The sequence below is a fragment of the Gopherus evgoodei genome, chromosome 1 (assembly GCF_007399415.2).
Source record: "Gopherus evgoodei ecotype Sinaloan lineage chromosome 1, rGopEvg1_v1.p, whole genome shotgun sequence".
NCBI lineage: Eukaryota > Metazoa > Chordata > Testudines > Testudinidae > Gopherus > Gopherus evgoodei.
The window spans coordinates 82,589,946-82,609,468 of NC_044322.1; positions in this window are offsets into that span (position 1 = coordinate 82,589,946).

The following is a 19,523-nucleotide window of genomic DNA, read 5'->3' on the forward strand; positions in this document are numbered from 1 at the left end:
TTAACCTTGAAAATATTTTACAAAGAGGGGATCCTCAATGTACTAGGCTATATGTAGCATAGTATTGAGAGGGTAATGACAACTTAAGAAAACAGAATATCCTTTTCAGATATGTTACTAATCAACACGGCCTCTAAACACCTGCATGAAATACACAGAGAAATTGCCTTTGCATAACTACACACTGTCACCATGTCCTTAAGCCTATGCTTAACTTCTTTGCTGAATGGGGGTGAGTGCCTTAAGCACATGCTTAGGTTCCAGTTTAGCAAAATGCCTAAGACTAAGTTTGTAGTTGAGGAACAGAGACCATGTGCAAACTCCCTTGATTTTAGTGGTGCTACATAAAGCTGTAGCCACAGAGAATTTAGCCCTAAGCTTTTGTCCGCTAGACACCATCCACATTTACAGTGTTGTATGAATAATAAACAAAATACCCAGAATTTATCAGTAGAATTCAGTGATATTACCATATCAATATGTGAAAAGTACCTTTTGAATATTTCACATTTTTCTTTCTCATACAGTGTAGCATGAACCAGATTCAGGAATAGAGTTGGATCAAAACAGATGTCAGGAAACTTTCCAGACACTTAGAACAACTTCTATTATTCACAGATATTCAAGTAATCAAGTTGTTAGAATACATTTTAATTTATACTCATTCCCCAATTGACAGGCTTTATCTGAAGGTGGCTGGGAAGCAGCTTCTCTTTCTGGCTCTGCAGCTCTGGCTATAGTATCCTGTGCTAGTGACTTTTTTGTGAGGGAGGGGATTGTTTGGTGGGGTAAGACAATCCTCTCTCTGCTGCCCTCTTCAGGCTTGGAAGGGAAAAAGTAATCCAGTCCCCTGGTGGTTACCTTACCTTCAGTATTCTTACAGAGGTGACATATGAAGGTAGAATACTGGGTCTGAGAATGGGAGTATTTCAAACATCAAATCATTTTTCATAGAACACAACATATAATTCTAATTAAGTACATAAATATGAAGGTTTAACTTTTAAAGCTATTCATTGCTGTTGCTCTGTAGCTAGCTTAATATTGTTAACAGGTTGAACAGTACAGTTAATGATATTACATCAAGTTGGGGGGGGGAAATCTCCTGGAATAGCTTCCCCAAAATTGCTCCTATTTTGGAGTCTGATTTGGGTGGAGAGAAGAATGAAACACCTTGTTAGAGAAGGAAAAGGTAGAAGAAAAAGAGAATGAAATTACATGGTCCTTTGATTTGATTTTTCCCTTGCTCTCCTTTCTTTCTCTTTAACTCACTGAACATTTATTCACATGTATTTAAATAAATATTTTGGGGCATGGGGGGTATGTCAATTTTTGCAAGCCAGCAATCTCCTAGTTTTCATTTCAAGAACGCTGTCAGGTCTGACAGTGAAACTGTTTTTTATCAGATAATTCCCTTAAGAATAAATAAACAGGGACAAGTTTTTAAAGTACTTGTACACAAATGCTAGAAGTCTAAATAATAAGATGGGTTAACTAGAGTGCCTTGTGATGAGGGAGGATATTGATATAATACGCATCACAGAAACCTGGTGGCTGAGAGCAATCAATAGGACACAATCATTCTGGGGTACAAAATATATCGGAAGAACAGAACAGGTCATGCAGGGGGAGGAGTGGCACTATATGTGAAAGAAAATGTAGATTCAAATGAAGTAAAAATCTTAAGCGAATCCACATGTTCCATAGAATCTCTATGGATAGAAATTTCATGCTCTAATAAATATATAACATTAGGGATCTATTATCAATTACCTGACCAGGACAGTAATAGTGATGATGAAATGCTAAGGGAAATTAGAGAGACTATCAATATTAAGAACCCAATAATAGTGGGAGATTTCAATTATCCCCATATTGACTGGGAACATTTCACTTCAGGATGAAACGCAGAGATAAAATTTCTCGATACTTTAAATGACTGCTTCATGGAGCAGCTGGTATGGGAACCCACAGGGGGGAGAGGCAATTCTAAATTTAATCCTGAGGGGAGCACAGGAGCTAGTCCAAGAGGTCATGATAGCAGGACTGCTTGCAAATAGTGACCATAATATAATAACATTTAACATCCCTGTTAAATGGGAAGAACATCTCAACAGCCCAACACTGTGGCATTTAATTTCAAAAGGGGGAACTATACAAATATGAGGGCATTAGTTAAACAAAAGTTAAAAGGTACAGTGACTAAAGTGAAATCCCTGCAAGCTGCATGGGTGCTTTTTAAAGACACCATAATAGAGGCCCAACTTCAATGTATATCCCAAATTAAGAAACACAGTAAAAGAACTAAAAAAGAGCCACAATGGCTTAACAACCATGTAAAAGAAGCATTGAGAGATAAAAAGACTTCTTTAAAAAGTGGAAGTCAAATCCTAGTGAAGCAAGTAGAAAGGAGCATAAACACTGCCAACTTAAGTGCAGGAATGTAATAAGAAAAGCCAAAGAGGAGTTTGAAGAATGGCTAGCCAAAAAACTCCAAAGGTAATAACAAAATGTTTTTTAAGTACATCAGAAGCAGGAAGCCTACTAAACAACCAGTGGGACCCCTTGACGATCAAAATACAAAAGAAGCGCTTAAAGACGATAAAGTCATTGCAGAGAAACTAAATTGATTCTTTGCTTCAATCTTCACGGCTGAGAATGTTAGGGAGATTCCCAAACCTGAGCTGGTTTTTGTAGGTGACAAATCTGAGGAACTGTCACAGATTGAAGTGTCACTAGAGGAGGTTTTGGAATTAACTGATAAACTCAACATTAACAAGTCACCAGGACCAGATGGCATTCACCCAAGAGTTCTGAAAGAACTCAAATGTGAAGTTGCGGAACTATTAACTAAGGTTGTAACCTGTCCTTTAAATTGGCTTTGGTACCCAATGACTGGAAGTTAGCTAATATAATGCCAATATTTATAAAGGGCTCTAGGGGTGATCCTGGCAATTACAGACGGGTAAGTCTAACGTCGGTACCGGGCAAATTAGTTGAAACAATAATTAAGAATAAAATTGTCAGACACATAGGAAAACATAAACTGTTGACCAATAGTCAACATGGTTTCTGTAAAGCGAAATCATGTCTTACTAATCTATTAGAGTTCTTTGAAGGGGTCAACAAACATGTGGACAAGGGGGATCCAGTGGACATAGTGCACTTAGATTTCCAGAAAGCTTTTGGTAAGGTCCCTCACCAAAGGCTCTTATGTAAATTAAGCTGTCATGGGATAAAATGGAAGGTCCTTTCATGGACTGAGTACTGGTTAAAAGACAGGGAACAAAGGGTAGGAATTAATGGTAAATTCTCAGAATGGAGAGAGGTAACTAGTGGTGTTCCCCAAGGGTCAGTCCTAGGACCAGTCCTATTCAATTTGTTCATAAATGATCTCGAGAAAGGGGTAAACAGTGAGGTGGTAAAATTTGCAGATGATACTAAACTACTCAAGATAGTTAAGACCAAAGCAGATTGTGAAGAACTTCAAAAAGATCTCACAAAACTAAGTGATTGGGCAACAAAATGGCAAATGAAATTTAATGTGGATAAATGCAAAGTAATGCACATTGGAAAAAATAACCCCGACTATACATACAATATGATGGGGGCTAATTTAGCTACAACGAGTCAGGAAAAAGATCTTGGAGTCATCGTGGATACTTCTCTCAAGATGTCTACGCAGTGTGCAGAGGTGGTCAAAAAAGCAAACAGGATGTTAGGAATCATTAAAAAGGGGATAGAGAATAAGACAGAAGATATTATTGCCCTTATATAAATCCATGGTATGCCCACATCTTGAATACTATGTACAGATGTGGTCTCCTCACCTCAAAAAAGAGATTCTAGCGCTAGAAAAGGTTCAGAAAAGGGCAACCAAAATGATTAGGGGTTTGGAGAGGGTCCCATATGAGGAAAGATTAAAGAGGCTAGGACTCTTCAGCTTGGAAAAGAGGAGACTAAGGGGGGATATGATAGAGGTATATAAAATCATGAATGATGTTGAGAAAGTGGATAAGGAAACGTTATTTACTTATTCCTATAATACAAGAACTAGGGGTCACCAAATGAAATTAATAGGCAGCAGGTTTAAAACAAATAAAAAGAAGTTCTTCACGCAGCGCACAGTCAACTTGTGGAACTCCTTACCTGAGGAGGTTGTGAAGGCTAGGACTACAACAGTGTTTAAAAGAGAACTGGATAAATTCATGGTGGTGAAGTCCATAAATGGCTATTAGCCAGGAAGGGTAAAGAATGGTGTCCCTAGCCTCTGTTTGTCAGAGGATGGAGATGGATGGCAAGAGAGAGATCACTTGATCATTGCCTATTGGGTTCACTCCCTCTGGGGCACCTGGCATTGGCCACTGTCGGTAGAGGAAGTGGGTATTCACCCACGAAAGCTCATGCTCCAAAACGTCTGTTAGTCTATAAGGTGCCATAGGATTCTTTGCTGCTTTTACAGATCCAGACTAACACGGCTACCCTCTGATACTTGTCGGTAGACAGATACTGGGCTAGATGGACCTTTGGTCTGACCCGGTACGGCTGTTCTTATGTTTTTATGTTGAAAAAATTACCATAAGTATTTTGATTGAGACATTGTTCTTTAGTCCATATTAAGAGGCAAATTTCATTTATGCTGCCTGGGAGCAGTACAGGGAAAGAATTGTGACTCAATCACAGGTGCTTCTCTTGTGATTTTTCTTGCCCCCTGATGCTGGGGAGAAGAAATCTTCTACTGGCCCATGCCAGCATCAAGCCCTAATCTGTGTGTGTGTGTGTGTGTGTATATATATATATATTGGCCTTCTTTTAATCTTCTGAAATAGTGTTTCTTGCATGGGTGCATGGGTGTCTGTGCGCACACACTAACTGTATATGGATATATAAAAGTGCTAACTATTCACAATATGTATTTCAAAAGTGCTAACTGCTTGTTCTTCATTACATTCCTTAAAATCCTGGCTGAATCCCATTTGGCCTTTGTTATCTGTTTATTTTCTCCAGTGTGTTTAATTTGAGCCCTTTTTGTTGTTAACTGTAAATGTCTGTCTGCCAGTTTCTTGAACAAATGCTTTATTCTTCTACATTTAAATTAGTATTATAATCTCTTGTGAAAACAATAGCAAGGGAATTGTTTCATTCCTCCACAAACATTTATGTTGTAGAAAATATTGCCAAAAATTTTAAAAGGCAATTTTGCTCACATGGATTCCAGCAATAATATCTTACTTAAGGAAATTGAAAACTTCAAAAGATATGGCAAAACACAAATGTTTCCTAATCAGAGTCATGAATTTGTTTAAAAACCTTTGTACTTCCAAAACATTCAGCTTTTAGATTGTCAACAGAATCCAGCCATGGGCAATGAAAACAGAATGTCTTATTGAATTAATCAGTTTTATTGATTTTTGGAAAACATCATTTTATTTTGCATTTTGTATAATCAGTGTAAGTCTTCAAAGATGAATTCATTATATTTTGTCTTTGTTAATATTGGCAGCAGTATTTTACTCCTGGTATTCTTTAATTCCAAGATCAATATATTCTTTTTTTCTTCACACACTATCAGCTATGCTATAATTAAATGTTTTTGTACATACATGTATGTTATGTTTATTAAAGATATTCAGTTTAAAATGAATGAGGGCCAGATTCTGCTACTGTTACTATGTGACTAGATCCATTTAAATCAATGTAAGGTGCTGGTCAACATGAGTAAAGATGTCAGAATGTGGCCCAAATTATTCTTTTAACAAGTATTTAAATGCATTTCTTCCTTTAATATTCCAGAACATCTCATCTTCCTATCTGCCTTAGGGCTCAGTCCTGACATCTCCTCCTTTGCATGTGAGTACCTTTCCTCATGTGAGGTGTCCTACTGCACTGAATATTTGCAAGAAAAAAGCCTGCATTTTTATTGTGTGTACTAGGAGTACATTGTTGGCACTTAGCAAATAATAACTATAACTTTTTTTGACTGATTCTTCCACTTGAAATGCCCTTCTTGAGCTGATTTGCCAGGCCACCACCCATTTCTCATTCACTCCTCAATTCAGCAAAACACTTGAAGCATATGTTGCAGTCCAGTCCTACTCAACAAAACAATGTATGCGTGTAACTTTTCAGTGTTTGCTGAAGTTCAGCTCCTATTCTGGAATGTATTTAAGCCTGTGCTGAAACATAATGACGTGATGAAGTGCTTTGCTGAACAGGCAGGAGTGGCGCCAGAGTTTCTGGTGCCCTAGGCAGAAGTCAGAGGGTGGTATTTTGTGCGTTCCCCAAGGGGCACGCGGTAACTTCCAGTTCCACTCCCATCACGCTGCCGAAGAAGGACCTTCCGCCGAAATGCCACAGGCGACAGCGGCAGTCATTGAGCTGCTCAATTGCCTGCTGCTGTTTTCCGTGGCACGTTGGCAGAAGGTCCTTCTTTGGCGGCGCAATGGAAGCGGAACCGGACTCTCCCGTGCGCCCCATGGGTAGCGCACAAAATGCCACCCCCTGAATTCTGACGCCCTAGGCGCCTGATGCCTAATGGAAGCACCGGCCCTGTGAACAGGAGCAGCATATTCCTCCTGAAAATCCTCTTAAATTGCAAATACATAAAAATGAGTGAATTTATAGGGTGAGCTAGTAATGAGTAGAGCTGAACAAAACTCAGAACTTCCAGTTCACGGGAAACTTGGACACTTTGAAACTTTGGTTTGAGTCCAACCTTTTTTTTTTTCCTCCGAGTCCTTTTTAAAATTTTCCATGACCTGGACATTTTAAAAAAATAAATAAATGGTGTTTTCTAAAACAAAGCATGCTCTTGGGACCTCAGTAGCTGCTGAATGATAACAAGCAGTGATTACATTGACAAGAATCATGTCAATTTCAGTCATTAGCTTCCAGGCCCCACTGGCATAAGAGTCAGAAGTGGTTACAAGAAAAATAAAGATAAAACACTTACTAGTGCCTAACTTAACAAATTGTATTAGGTTCAATCAAAATTTCTCACCACATTGTTCCAGCAAAATTACTGACCAAACTCTTCATGTCAGGACCCTCAGAGTCCAATGGCTGTTTTCCTTTGTCATCTTAGGTGCAATGTCAGAGGCAGAAAAGCGGGGGTGGGGGGAGATCTTGGAGTGTTTGTCCCTCTTTTTTATAGTTTTGGTTCCCCTTTTGGAAAAAAAACCCAAACATTTCCAGCTGGGAACTAAGAGACAAAGAGTCTACGTGGAAGGATGCTCTCAGCTGGCTTTTTCACCTCTTTGAGCTTTCTTTGTTTCCCCTTCCTGCTTGACGTCTCTGTTTTCTGCTAAAATGCAAATTAAGGCAAGTACACATTTGTTTGCTTAGGACAGAGCTCTTTGATAAATTCTGCTGGGATAGTATTGTGGGGTTTGGAACATGTGTTAATAACTTCTTAGAGGGTAATCTTATAACTTCACATAGTGTTGCCACACATTTTATCAGAACAATATTGACCAGCAAATTATGAGTTTTTAAATGATACCTTACAATGCATATCTTGTAGAAAGATTAATACAATAGTGTGCAGGGTGTGAATACAGAGATGTATTTCATCATAGTGGTGAAATCAACATTTACTATTAATAATCTAATCCTTACAAATTTAAGTATAACATGATCCTTAATATATCAGTGCATACTACTTTTTCCAGATGCGACAGTGACTTGGGAAACCTGGCTTCTTTCTCTTTTGCCAGCTTCCCTGAGAAGTTCAAGAAACTCCGTCTCCAAGTGGTACCCTCTGAGGTCAGGATAGGCCACCATAGGCCAATATGCTGGGTTTGGGATGGGGAGAGGAGCTGTCAGAGGGAGATCAGACAGGTCTCTCTGCTTAACTTCTGAAGAAGTGGTCTGTTCCACAGTGTGTATTTGTTGCTGCTTTCTCCATGGCATGAATCAGATCCTTAGATTAATATATTCATGTTCAATTATAATTTCAACATGCTATCAAAATTCTGCTGACATTGAAACAGGAGTGAAATGGTGATTATCAAAGGTTGTGGCTCAGCCAAATCCGAACATGTCTTCATGAAAAACAAAACACCCCCCCCAGCCCACACACACACACACAACAAACAATACTGGGCCCAAGCTTTTCACCCTGCCAATTTTTTAAGGCCTGTTGAAAATAATGGAGATGTAAGAGTATCTCAGGCAAAGATTTTTTTGTTTAAAAATCTTTTATAATGTTAAGCAAACTCAACATATGGGCCATTATTTTAGCTAGTTAGTGCTTTGACAAAAAAATCCAGTTAGTTGAAACCAACATGTTTTGCATAAATGTTTCAGGTTCAGTGAACTATCTGAATCATGGGCAAGGTTCCAGCAGAAATGTCTGACTTCCTAGCAGCTCACCTGTGGGGCTAGTGGTAGCTCACTATGGTAGTGTACTCACCTAAAATCTATCTCTTTGTAGTTAATAAATGTCTTTTATTTATCTATCCAGTGTGTTTAAAGTGAAGTGTCTGAGTAACTCAGTTTAAGATAATAAGGTGGTATATTATTCTCTTAAAGGAATAATGGACTTACAATATTTGTTCTGTCCAGGAGTGGGTTGTGCAGTATAGGACATACATTTCCGAGGGAAGATCTGGGGCTGGGGGTGTGTTGGGGTCATCATGCAGTATACTTAAGGCTAGTAAGGCCCAGGGTACAGTTACAAATAGCCATCAAGGATGCAAGACACACACCCGAAGTGTCTATGAGCCTCGGTCTGGATTGTTCCCTGGTATGTCACAACCATACACACAAGTGACAAAAATATTTCCATTCATAATAATCACAATTTACAGATAGGCAAGGTAAGAAAATTGCTGCTTAAGAACTTATTAGAGTTAGATTTAAAGATATTTACATTATGTATTTTGACAGGTCAGGTTGATAATGTGTGTGTTTAAGGGCTACACACCTTTAACTTTTGAGATTAGATGAAACCAGAGTCTGACTCCCCTTGGGAATTGCTGCAGAACCTTCTTAAATAACAAAGTTTTTCTACCACAGCAACTTTAACTCTCAGTCTAAATTCATACCCCACCCCATTAAAAAAAAAATTCCAACCACCAAAATGCCAGGCAGAGCTTTCTATAACTCAAAGGGAGAAGAGCCAGAGGATCCAAGAAGCCCACTAAGAACTTTGGCAATAGCAATCTGTGTTACATTTAAGATGTTGAAATACTGTGATGACGGGTGGCAGTACAAAAAAGTTGATAGTCTTCCCATTGACTACTCTGACTACTCAGGTAACTTAAGTATGTGCATAAGTGTTTGTAGTTTGGTGGCCTCAGGCTGCAGTTCACCACTTTCTTATAAAGTGTCTTTATATGGGGCTAATTACTTTATCTGCACAAGTCACATAGCTCCCAGTTAGACCATTAAGCAAATAACAAGTACCTTGGGGACAGAAGTACCTCTTAATAAAGCCAAAACTACATTGCTGATGGAAACAATGTTACCATGAGGGTAGAGTGTAACTTAAAAAGGATTTTTTTAACAAGAAACTGAGAGGCTCAGTAATCTGAAACTTGTGTGTGGTGTGTGTGTGTGGGGGGGGCGGCGAGTTCTTTCTTTTTGCACAGAGAATATAATAACTTTGATATTAATGAACTATGGTATTTGATTTTCATGGATATTGAGCCATTGCTTTCAGAATTTTGTTAACCTATCAATATAAACTGTGTGCTGGATAACTGTCGTTTTATTTAATAACTCTTAATTAGAAGCAGAAACATTTTGTTAGATTATAATAAATCACAAGAAAATATTAATAGAATTCTGAGCTGTAGGTCTGCTACATTAAATATTCATAATTTTTAATTAATCTTCCTAAATGATATGCCCTACTTAAAAAAAATTATACAAGACAAAATACTAATTCAACAAAATAAATGTCTCAGTTGAAACCAAAGTCAATAAACAATTTTCTCAGGTTATAAACAAACAAATATTTCTGTAAACATTACAATTCTGTTCACATTAATTCAAGATAAAGTTCCCACTGAATTTGCAGAGGGTGTAGGGTTGAGCCTAAAGTCCTCATAGCCTGAAGGCTGAGCAATAAGTCAGCCTTCTTCCAATGACTTACTGTGACAATGTGAGGGGAGAGATGGTCTAGTGCCTTAAACACTAGACCAGGACTCAAGAGATCTGTGTTTAAATCAGAGGTGTCCTTTTTGACCTTAAACAAGTTACTTAACTTCTGTTCCCAATTTATATAATGAGGATAATACTAGTTGTTTTTTTTTTCTTGGACCCTACAGTCAGAAAGACAATATGCCAGGATTGGGGCTTAGCTAGACTTCAAGTTAATTAAGTAACACATCTGGAACTACTAGGCAATAATCTATGCAGTGCAGGTCATCCTTCCTATTGTAATCTATTCTAGCTAGTTGAAGGGCTGCCATCAGTGCTTCTCTTCCTCACGTTAACCTGATCCCAGTATCATCACTGGGACCTCATTTCCTTCCCTTACACAAGGGAGTTGTGTTTTCATTGTGCTAGACAGTAGGGACCCCAGCCACATTCCCCACTTTCTTTAGGAGATGTTTTCTCCTAATCCACTTTCAATTCTGGTTAATCAGGGAGCAAGACACACTGCTGAAGAAGCATTCGCCAAACTCTGACAAAAGCCCCATGTACTCACTGGGTCCATAAGCTGCTGGGAGGAAGTATAAAAGCTACACTCTGTCCAGTACAATCTGGCAATGAAGAACAAATTCCACTCTCCAAAATGGACCCCAAGCCCCAACCTCCTACACACATGCCGCCTCTCTTTTCAAGCAAACATTAGCTGTGGATACTCCAAACAGAGCCCCCCTACTTCTCACTCATTCAAAGCAAACAGTAGCTGTGTTTGTGTTTTGGTAAGCAGCCCCTGAAACGGAGCTTTGAAAGGTCACTTCCTCCTTCAGAGTTCACAACAAAACAAGAGAGGACGCTTCAGTTAAAAAGATTATGGGGAGTTTCCGGAGGTCAATCAGTGTGTAATAACGTTACTCCCCATTTACACTGGAGCAGCAGCATCTCAGCCAATACACAACAACTGTTATTCTTCTTGGGGAAGTGGAGTACCAGCAGTGCTGTAGTCGCAGAGACATAGTGCTGTACGTGCCTTGCCAGTGTGGACGGAGAGTGAGGTACAGCACTCTGGGAGGCTTTATTGCGCTGTAACTGGCAAGTATAACCGAGGCCTCAGTCACTTTCCCTGAGCTCCTTATCCATTGTGTTTCCCCATCCCTTCTTGGTCATTAAGCCAGTTCTGGTTCTCCCTCAGCACCCGCAGCTCCTTGGCACATGTTTCTTTCCTTCTCATCATACTGTTCCACTCACCACTGGCTCATAATCCCACTCACAGTCTTTTCCCAGTTCCTAAAATGATCTCAGTGTGTCCCCAACGTCAGCCAATTGGCTCCCATTTCCAGCCCTGTTTCTTTCTCCAGTCTCATTGCCCTTTCTCAGTGTCCGCCAAACTATGTCAGTTTCTCTCCCCCAACCCTCTCCAGTCCCCATATCACTATCTGCCTTCTCTCAATATACTCCTTTCCCTTCCCCCGATCCACTTTTGTCCTCATTGTATTAGAATCAGGTGCCTTCATCCTCCATGCTGCCTGGGCATAAGCAGGAATGTCATTAAAAGCACAGGACAGACAGACATCCTGCGATCCTTTTCATTGCCCAGCCCAGAGCAACTCAGAGCTGCAATTATAGAGGACATCTAGGTTTGCCCCTATAGCCCTGGGCTTGAACATGCTCAGTTGTGCTATGGGGATAGTGCGTGCATTGTCCCATCAGCACGAGGAGCTGTGAAAGGCTTGACTACACTCAGCGAGGAAGGAATCTTTAGAGATTTTAGCTGATAAATATAGAAGTCTTTCCTGGGCATGTGCAAACTATGATTTGCCTGCTCCTCTCCCTGTTCCCATGGCTTATAAATTGGCCACATTTGTGTGGATTTTTATAAAAATGGCTAAAGGCACATCCTTGCCAAAAAGGCAATCCCCTCCCAAGTTTCAAGTCCCTATTCCAAAGTCGGGGACACTACAGCCTCCCCAAGAAAAAGCTTCAAACATTTTGTAAAGACATCTTTCCCTTGCAGTGTTGTTGGAAATGGCTTGATTGTTTTGGCTAAAATTTCCAAAACTATTTAGCCTGAGGTAGATTCCCATTAAAGAAACATTCATCCCATGGGAAGAAAATCTAAGGAATAAAGGAGTTCAGGAGAGCTGGCAGTTTCTTAAGAAGACCTTATTAAACACACTATTGCCAATTATTCCAGTGCGAAGGAAAGACAGGAAGAATTGTAAGAGAACCAATATGTCTCCATCAGGAGCACTTTAAATACCTGAAAAATCAAAAAGGAGTTCTACAAAAAGTGGAAACATAGATAAATTGCTAAGGAGGAGTACAGAAGAATAGCATAAGCACATAGGGACAAAATCAAAAGCACAAAATGAATGACACCTAGGAAGAGACATGAAAGGGAATAAGAAATGGTTCTTTAAATACATTAGGAGCAAAGGAAAGATGAAGGAACGAGTTAAGTCCTCTATTTACTGAGGAAGGAGAGCTAATAACTGATGACAACAAGAAGGCTGAGGGGTAATGCCTATTTTGCTTTAGTCTTTATGAAAAAGTTTAATGAACAGATATGCATCACAGTATTAACAAGGGAGAAAGGAACGCAAGTCAAAATAGAGAACAAACAGCTTAAGGACTGTTTAGATAAGTTAGATGAATTCAAGTTAGCAAGGCCTGATGAAATGTATCCTAGAATACATATGGAGTTAGCTGAAGCAATCTCTGAACCATTAGCAATTCTCTTTGCACACCCATGGAGGATGGGTGATGTCCCAGAGGACTGGAGAAAGGCAAACATAGTACACATCTTTTAAAAGGGGAACAAAGAGGACGGGGGGAATTATAGACTTGTCAGCCTAACTGTGATATAAAAAAATACTGGAACAAATTATGAAATAATTTTGGATAATAGGGTTATAAGGAATAGCTAGCATGGATTTGTCAAGAACAAATCATGCCAAACCAACCTAACTTACTTCTTTGACAGGTTTACTGGTCTAATGGATGGAGTAGAATGAGTAGATGTGCTATAGCTTTATTTTAATCAGGCTTTTGAGACATCCTGCGATGACATTCTAATAAGCTAACTAAGAAAATGGGGTCTAGATTATTATAAGATCATAGAATCAAAATTATTATAAGTTCATAGAATCATAGAATATCAGGGTTGGAAGGGACCTCAGGAGCTCATCTAGTCCAACCCCCTGCTCAAAGCAGGACCAATTCCTAACTAAATCATCTCAGCCAGGACTTCGTCAAGCCTGACCTTAAAAACCTCTAAGGAAGGAGATTCCACCACTTCCCTCGGTAACCCATTCCAGTGCTTCACCATCCTTCTAGCGAAAAAGTTTTTCCTAATATCCAGCCTAAACCTCCCCCAATGCAACTTGAGACCATTACTCCTTGTTCTGTCATCTGGTACCACTGAGAACAGTCTAGATCCATCCTCTTTGGAACCCCGTTTCAGGTAGTTGAAAGCAGCTATCAAATCCTCCCCTCATTTTTCTCTTCTGCAAACTAAATAATCCCAGTTCCCTAAGCCTTTCCTCATAAATCATGTGCTCCAGTCGCCTAATCATTTTTGTTGCCCTCTGCTGGACTCTTTCCACATTTTCCACATCCTTCTTGTAGTGTGGGGCCCAAAATTGGACACAGTACTCCAAATGAGGCCTCACCAATGCCAAATAAGATGTGGATAACTTTTTGAAAGAACATACTCAAAGAGTAGTTATCAGTGGTTTGCTGTCAAACTGAGAGTACATATCATGAAGGCTCATGCAGGGGTCTGTCCTGGCTCTGCGACTATTCAACATTTTCATTAATGACTTGGATAATGGAGTGGAAAGTATGCTTATAAAAGTTGTGGATGACACCAAGATGGGGTTGCAAGCATTTTTGAGGACAGGATTAGAATTCAAAATTACACTGACACATTAGAGTATTAGTCTGAAATCAACAAGATGAACTTCAATAAAAACAAGTGCAAAGTACTATTCTTAGGAAGGAAAAATCAGATACATAGCTACAAAACAGGAAATAACTGGTTAGGTATTAGTACTAAAAAGTATCTCAGATTATATTGGCTCATAAATGGAATATGAGTCAACAATGTGATGAAGTTGTGAAAAAGGCTAATAGCATTATTGGGTGTATTAACAAGAGTGTGATATGTAAGACACAGGAGGTACTTGTCCCTCTCTACTTGGAACTGGTGAGGCTTCAGCTGGAGCAGAATATCATGGTTCAAAGGGACCTCAGGAGGTCATCTAGTCCAACCCCTTCCTCAAAGCAGGACCCATCCCCAGACAGATTTTTACTCTGGTTTCCTAAATGGCCCCCTCACTGATGGAACTCACAACTTTGGGTTTTGCAGGCTATTGCACAGCTGCTGAGCTACTACTCCCCCACATGTTGTATTGTGTTCAGTTCTGGGTACCACACTTTAGGAAAAAATGTAGACAAATTGGAGAGCATTCAGAGGAGAGCAATAAAATGGATAAAAGGTTTAGAAAACCTGACCTCTGAGGAAAGGTTGAACTGGGCATGTTTAGTCTTGAGAACAGGGACTGAGGAGGGGCCTAATAACAGGCTTTTAAAGTGTGTTCATGGCTTTTATAAGGAGGACAGTAATCAATTGTTCTCAATGTCCACTCAAGGTAGGACAAGAAAGCATTGACTGGCCACAAAGAAGATGTAGGTGGGTGATTAGGAGAAACATTTTAACTATAAGGGTAGTTAAGCTCTGGAATAGTATCCCAAGAGAGTGTTGAATTCCCATCATTGAAGGTTTTTAAGAACAGGTTGGACAAAACTGTCCGGGATGATCTATGTTTTTTTTCATCCCGCATCAGCACAAGAGGCTTGACATGGTGACCTCTTGAGGTCTCTGCCAGTCCTACATTTCTATGATTCTATTAAAGCTTTGCAATGTCAGAAGCAACTGAAAACACGGAATAACAATGGGAAGTGATAGCCATTGTTAAGATTGTCAAATGCTTCTCTCTTATGCCACTTTAATCCATGTAGAACGTTGGGCCTTTACAATTGCCTTCCATCTTTACCAATCTCTTGCAGCACTCTTAGCTTCTTCCTATGTCACTTTGATAGTTTTCAGTTCTTCTTTTATTGTGTTTCCATGCTTTCCTTGCACTACCTCCCTGCCTCTTGCCTGGAGTGTTCCAGGTTTATGGCTGCCTTATATTATTTAAGTCCTTCACTCTATGCGTGTCCTAGTCATCTTCATTTTTGTTTCATAACTTACTGTCCTATTGGTTTCTGTTACATCCTCTACTAGTGTTCTTCATTTGTACGTTTTTTTTTCTGGCCATTAGATATTGAAGATTGGTCTGAGGCAGCTGGATATTAAAACTTGCAGTTTAGATAGTAAGACCTTGAGTCTACAAGTTTTAGCATCATATTGTAAGACTAATTTTACAATAGTGTTAAATACTCTAAGTGTAGTTTAGAGGATGAAATTTCTGTTTCTCCAGATTTGCTTTAGCATTGAAAAGGCATATCTGGCTTTCATTATTCTGACTTTCATGTCTTAGTCTGTTCAACCAGTTACAGTCACAATGCTGCCAAGTTAAATGAAATATCAGATCTTTTCCACAACACAGGTGATGTCGTGCTGGGAGTCTACTACAGGCCACCTAATCAGGCGGAAGAGGTGGATGAGGCTTTTTTCAAACAACTAACAAAATCATCCAAAGCCCAAGATTTGGTGGTGATGGGGGACTTCAACTATCCAGATATATGTTGGGAAAATAACACCGCGGGGCACAGACTATCCAATAAGTTCCTGGACTGCATTGCAGACAACTTTTTATTTCAGAAAGTTGAAAAAGCTACTAGGGGGAAGCTGTTCTAGACTTGATTTTAACCAATAGGGAGGAACTTGTTGAGAATTTAAAAGTAGAAGGAAGCTTGGGTGAAAGTGATCATGAAATCATAGAATTTGCAATTCTAAGGAAGGGTAGAAAGGAGTACAGCAGAATAGAGACAATGGATTTCAGGAAGGCGGATTTTGGTAAGCTCAGAGAGCTGATAGGCAAGGTCCCATGGGAATTAAGACTGAGGGGAAAAACAACTGAGGAAAGTTGGCAGTTTTTCAAAGGGACGCTATTAAGGGCCCAAAAGCAAGTTATTCCGATGGTTAGGAAAGATAGAAAATGTGGCAAAAGACCACCTTGGCTTACCCTTGAGATCTTGCGTGACCTACAAAATAAAAAGGCGTCATATAAAAAATGGAAACTAGGTCAGATCACGAAGGATGAATATAGGCAAATAACACAGGAATGCAGAGGCAAGATTAGAAAAGCAAAGGCACAAAATGAACTCAAACTAGCTATGGGAATAAAGGGAAACAAGAAGACTTTTTATCAATACATTAGAAGCAAGAGGAAGACTAAGGACAGGGTAGGCCCACTGCTCAATGAGGAGGGGGTAACAGTAACAGGAGACTTGGAAATGGCAGAGATGCTTAATGACTTCTTTGTTTCGGTCTTCACTGAGAAGTCTGAAGGAATGTCTAGTATAGTGAATGCTTACGGGAAGAGGGTAGGTTTAGAAGAGAAAATAAGGAAAGAGCAAGTAAAAAATCACTTAGAAAAGTTAGATGCCTGCAAGTCACCAGGGCCTGATGAAATGCATCCTAGAATACTCAAGGAGTTAATAGAGGAGGTATCTGAGCCTCTAGCTATTATCTTTGGGAAATCATGGGAGACGGGGGAGATTCCAGAAGACTGGAAGGGGGCAAATATAGTGCCCATCTATAAAAAGGGAAATAAAAACAACCCAGGAAACTACAGACCAGTTAGTTTAACTTCTGTGCCAGGGAAGATAATGGAGCAGGTAATCAAAGAAATCATCTGCAAACACTTGGAAGGTGGTAAGGTGATAGGGAATAGCCAGCATGGATTTGTAAAGAACAAATCATGTCAAACTAATCTGATAGCATTCTTTGATAGGATAACGAGCCTTGTGGATAAGGGAGAAGCGGTGGATGTGATATACCTAGACTTAAGTAAGGCATTTGATACAGTTTCGCATGATATTCTTATAGATAAGCTAGGAAAGTACAATTTAGATGGGGCTACTATAAGGTGGGTGCATAACTGGCTGGATAACCGTACTCAGAGAGTAGTTGTTAATGGCTCCCAATCCTGCTGGAAAGGTATAACAAGTGGGGTTCCGCAGGGGTCTGTTTTGGGACCGGTTCTGTTCAATATCTTCATCAACGATTTAGATGTTGGCATAGAAAGTACGCTTATTAAGTTTGCGGACGATACCAAACTGGGAGGGATTGCAACTGCTCTGGAGGACAGGGTCAAAATTCAAAATGATCTGGACAAATTGGAGAAATGGTCTGAGGTAAACAGGATGAAGTTCAATAAAGATAAATGCAAAGTGCTCCACTTAGGAAGGAACAATCAGTTTCACACATACAGAATGGGAAGAGACTGTCTAGGAAGGAGTATGGCAGAAAGAGATCTAGGGGTCATAGTGGACCACAAGCTTAATATGAGTGAACAGTGTGATACTGTTGCAAAAAAAGCAAACGTGATTCTGGGATGCATTAACAGGTGTGTTGTAAACAAGACACGAGAAGTCATTCTTCCGCTTTACTCTGCGCTGGTTAGGCCTCAACTGGAGTATTGTGTCCAGTTCTGGGCACCGCATTTCAAGAAAGATGTGGAGAAATTGGAGAGGGTCCAGAGAAGAGCAACAAGAATGATTAAAGGTCTTGAGAACATGACGTATGAAGGAAGGCTGAAGGAATTGGGTTTGTTTAGTTTGGAAAAGAGAAGACTGAGAGGGGACCTGATAGCAGTTTTCAGGTATCTAAAAGGGTGTCATCAGGAGGAGGGAGAAAACTTGTTCACCTTGGCCTCCAATGGTAGAACAAGAAGCAATGGACTTAAACTACAGCAAGGGAGATTTAGGTTGGACATTAGGAAAAAGTTCCTAACTGTCAGGGTAGTTAAACACTGGAATAGATTGCCTAGGGAAGTTGTGGAATCTCCATCGCTGGAGATATTTAAGAGTAGGTTAGATAAATGTCTATCAGGGATGGTCTAGACAGTATTTGGTCCTGCCATGAGGGCAGGGGACTGGACTCGATGACCTCTCGAGGTCCCTTCCAGTCCTAGAGTCTATGAGTCTATGAGTCCTAGAGAGTATTATTGGTGTTTCTTGTTGTGTGTTGATTCTCATAGTTTTAGTTTTCTCAGAGTTGATTTTTTTAACACGACTAGCTGTGCATAGGTCTGGAGATCTCTTGGTTTTGCTTGCATATATCTGTGGGTATGGGATAGCAAGTTGTTGTCATCTGCAAAGCCAAGGTATTCTAATTCCTGTGTGAAAGTCCACTGTATAAATGTGTCTCTCTCAGTTACCTCTCTAGCTGGGTTGGAGCCCATTGGCATGCCCAATTACCACCACAGGGTTGGTCCAGTCCAGGCCCCAGCCTCTTAATCCTTGTGGTAGCCCCTGCCCCTGCGGGTCGTCTTACTTTGATTATAGATAGGGAAAGCAAACATTCAAACTCAGAGAGCAAGCCTCTCCCAGGGTCAAGAAAAAGAGAAAAGGATAGTGTACCTGTGCAGCAGCTTTAATGTAGTCCTTCTGGACAGATAGCTGAATCAGTCTCTCCCTGTTGGACTTGCCTCTCAGGTTTGCTGGTCTCCTTGCAAAGCTAAAGGGATCTCTGCCATGCAGGTGCCTCGTGCTACTTCAGTAGCCACTCCCTTCTTAGCACTTCCCCCTTGCTGCCTGTAGCTTCCTCCTTTTAAAGCCCTCCTCCATACCATCCATGATTAATGGGGCTGGAGAGGTGGGACTACTTTAGCACAGAGCACTTCCCTGGCTCCTTCTCTGTCAGTGTCGCATTTATACATCCAATCAATGCCCCTTGATTGTTCTGTGGTCTCTCATTGCCCAAACCACTACCAGAAAAAGTTAATGGGTGACATAAGACATCATTGTCTGGTGCCCATTGTAACTTCAAATGGCTCAGTCAGTTTGTTGTTATGTATGTTTGACAGTGGTAAACCAGGTGACAGCTCTTGCCAAGTCTGCACGGGTCAGCTCAGCACTGACAAATTCATAGCTGGAAAACCAACCATCTCACCTACGTGTTCATATTATTCAAGATAAGTGTTAGACTTGTAAGGATGTGTTTAATGTTTAGACTCTATAAAATGCTTGTAAGTTGCTGCATGCATTAATCTTCCTGTAATGTCTCCATTCCATGCTACAAGGTAAAATGTTTGTTTTATAACTGTCTAAATGTCTATTCTCAACCTTGGAGCTTAGATGGGAATAGTGGCTCCCCCACACATCCAGAAGGGATATCAAAATTAAGTGGGTTACTGTAGGACAAAAGCATTATTGATTGCCTCATTCACCCATGGAGAAGTATGTGCTGAAGG